Source organism: Lemur catta, chromosome 9, assembly GCF_020740605.2.
Source record: "Lemur catta isolate mLemCat1 chromosome 9, mLemCat1.pri, whole genome shotgun sequence".
In the NCBI taxonomy this organism is placed as follows: domain Eukaryota; kingdom Metazoa; phylum Chordata; class Mammalia; order Primates; family Lemuridae; genus Lemur; species Lemur catta.
Window position 1 is genome coordinate 85,024,190 of NC_059136.1, and position 3,271 is coordinate 85,027,460.

The window sequence follows — 3,271 nt, forward strand, 5'->3', positions numbered from 1 at the left end:
CAGGCGTGAGCCATCGAGCCCGGCCAAAGACCCTTCTTTTGTAGAGCATTTGCTGCTCGTTTGTATCCGAGTGGATAACTCATTTGCATATTCAATGAAATAGCTCTAGCTGAAGCACTCATGAGCCTTAAAAGCCTCTAGAAATTACACAGCTCGCCGGTATAAACTCGAAGCCCAGGCCCCGTCCGCCCCTTGCACTACCCTAGACTGTGCACCGGGGGGCGGGGCCATGAACCGGAAGGGGCGGGACCAGCCCTAAAGGCCCAAGAGCTGCCCCCGGCCGCCGCGCTTCCTTTTCCGCGCTGCCGCCGAGGGAGTCAGACGGGAGAAAGAGCTTCAGTTATGCCGGCGGGACGGCGGCTGAGCTTGCGCGCCCGTAGCTGGGCTTTTGGAGGTGAGAGCCATCGCGGTCTTAGTTCCTCCTCTCCTACCTGCGGGTTCCTCCGCTCTGTGGGTGCCGAGTGCGGCGCCTGCTTTCCCGCGGCCTCCGTCCCTTGGCCCAGCCGGGCCGCCGGCAGCCGCAGAGGGTTGGCGCGGGAGGCGACGCTCTCCGCGCCCCAAGGGCCACGGGCTAACGCTCTGCGCCCCCTGAGTCTAGAGCCTACTCCGAAAACTGGTTTTGACTGTCAGGTCAGAAACTAGTAAAGGGCCTTCTGTGACTCAAGGGAACCCGAGGCGCCGAGAAGGAACGGCCAAATGGCTTCGTGCCCCGCCGGGCCTTCGCCGATCCCTTTGTGCCTCCCGCAAAGCTGCGCGTGCGGCCTTGGCGGTTTCAGGTTCCTCTACGTGGGAGGCTTATTTTTCCTTAATAAGAGAGCATTTTATTAAGGGGGAGGTGATTATCTTTTAGGTGATAAGACGACCCTTCCTTAACCGTACTTTGAGTGTGGTTTTTTAATTTTAATAAACGCAGTTTAACTGCTGCCGGTGGGTCCGTACTGGTCTCCAGCCATTAGTGGAGCTATTGGCGTTTGTTGCTGATCTCCCTTGTAAATACGTTCTGAGACAAGGCCCTGAGGCTGTAAATGCCTGCTACACGTGCAGATGCTTGCGTTTACATGGAGATATGCATTTCTGGACATACATGGTCAACAGCTGGCAGACTGGAAAAACATGTTACCTATTCAAAAACAAATGGTAAGGCGTCGGTGAGACTTGGTACATTGATATGGTTTTTTCCTTCCTCCCAAATTTGAAATACATTGCTTCATCTGAAATTGATAGTTAGCTTTCAACAGGACGAATGTGGTGGCTTTAAATTTATTTGGCATTCATCCTTAATTTCGAGCCATATGTGGCTTGAATTCCTTTTTCATGGCTAAGTGATGGGATTTCTAGAGATTTCCAAGCGAAGTGTTTGATAAAAATAAAGGGAGTGTACGAAAATTCTGGAGCATAATAAATACAAAAGAACCTACTGATCCATTTAGGAGCTGTAATGTTACCAGTACTGTGTTCTATTTGTGTCCCACTCCCATCTAGAGGTGAACATCTGGAATTTTGTGCCCATCAGTTGCTGGGGAGAGTGGTAGTGGAATGGATAGCAGTCTTATACATATGCATCTCTCAGTGTACGTTTTCTTAAGCTTTATAAAAATATACAAGTATGCATGTAGTTGTCTGTAGTTCCTGTGAATCATAATATTAAACTGAAATTTTCCAAATTAGAATTATTCACAGCCAATAGTTTGTACTCCTCATACTGATTATGTGAAATATTACAGCATTTCAAGATGTGAAAATGATAAATTGTTTAGCAAGGTCCTAACTTGTATGGCTTCATAAATCATTTCCAGTAGTTGTCTGGCTCAGTGATTTATACTCCTGGGGTGCTGTATGGCATGATCTGTGGCCCTGGCCATGTCTTTTGCAGTACCTGTGTACATTCAGTTAACTTGGGATTTAATTCTGCAAGAATATGCCCAATCATTTGACATAGTAATGTTTTTAGGTGAAAATCTGCACACAGGTTTCTATACATCTAACCTTTAACCTGGCTTAGCTCATCCTAGTCAAGCTCTGAGACAGAAAAGCAATGGCTGTGTACTCATTAGGACCATTGTGTCTCAAAATCAGAACTGTGATGGTATCATACAATGTTTACACCATTTTTCCTGCTTGAGAAAAAGCTCATTTGTGGAATTATTAGGTGCTAATCAGTCAAAGGAATTGACATACTCAGGTCATTATAGATGTTTTAAATTTGGGGTTTGTCAGTTACAACGATCAAAAAGTAATAGAGCAAGAATTAAATTCCTTTATTCCATTAGAGATGTATTGAACAACAGATACTAGTACTTTTATTGAAAAGTGGTTGGAGTCCCAAAAGGTAGTTTGCAAGTATGGTGTTTTATGGTTCCTTACAGGAATGAAATTCTCTTATCAGACCATTCCTTCATATAACATGCCAAACAAACAAATGCAAGTACAAATGGGAATTGACAATGAAATATTCAATTTCCAGGTGAGAAAAAGCCTATGAGTTTTGAAGGTGTATGAAGGTTATTGTGACAAATGTTTTCCAAAAACCTGTAGAAGATGGCAGTGAAAAAGCCAGGACCATTACTGCATGTATTAAGGTACCAAAAGTTAATGTTGTGTGCTTTTTTTTGTCTTTCTGCTATTGTTATTAAGGGGAAGTACCCCGAAATGTTTAGTGTGTTCTTAATATTGATAGGTTTAATACCTGGCACAATGATGACTTAAATTACTTTTTGCCGTTTACCCAGCTGAGGGTATCTTTGAAGAAATAATTTAAAGACTGAGTTGCCAGTAATCTGTGTTGGTTATGTTAATGGCATGTAATACAATTTTTATTAAGAGGTGAAATGTTCTTTCTCTTTAGCATATAGGTAGCTGCAGATGAGTGTACTTCAGCTGTGGTTTTTAAAAATATTTCTTCATTGCCTCAAGTAAGTAATTGTGACTTGTGAAACAACCATATCTGTTGACAGTTCAGAAGTGTCTGATAAACTCCAAGGGGTTGGGTCCAATTCTTGTTGAAGTTGTGTTTGCATGTCAGGGTGCAGTTTCCTTTTCTCAGTATTAGTTTTTTTAAGGGCACTTAATGAATATTGAGGCTATGTGATAATTTTATCTTTGATTATGGAATGATTTTCACTGTTTCTGATTTTTTTGGAGGTGTGGCATGATGAAATATTTTTGAAGAAGGAATGAAGACTGTTCAAGAAAACAGATGAACAGAAGCAAGTGATGAAGATGAATGTTTCTTTGATACTAATGAACATCACAATAAATTATGTAGAAAACA

At 42.7% G+C, this 3,271-nt stretch overlaps 1 long non-coding RNA gene and 1 other non-coding gene across 2 annotated transcripts; both read left to right on the top strand.

Annotated features, from left to right (window-relative positions):
* The first annotated feature begins 281 nt into the window (after positions 1–281).
* On the top strand, positions 282–3,271 carry LOC123644472. Its single transcript, XR_006737146.1, has 4 exons — positions 282–394; positions 2,465–2,579; positions 2,846–2,912; positions 3,142–3,271. It is a non-coding gene; the product is annotated as an uncharacterized LOC123644472 (long non-coding RNA).
* Positions 2,686–2,774, top strand: LOC123645477. Its single transcript, XR_006737593.1, has one exon. It is a non-coding gene; the product is annotated as a small nucleolar RNA SNORD87 (small nucleolar RNA).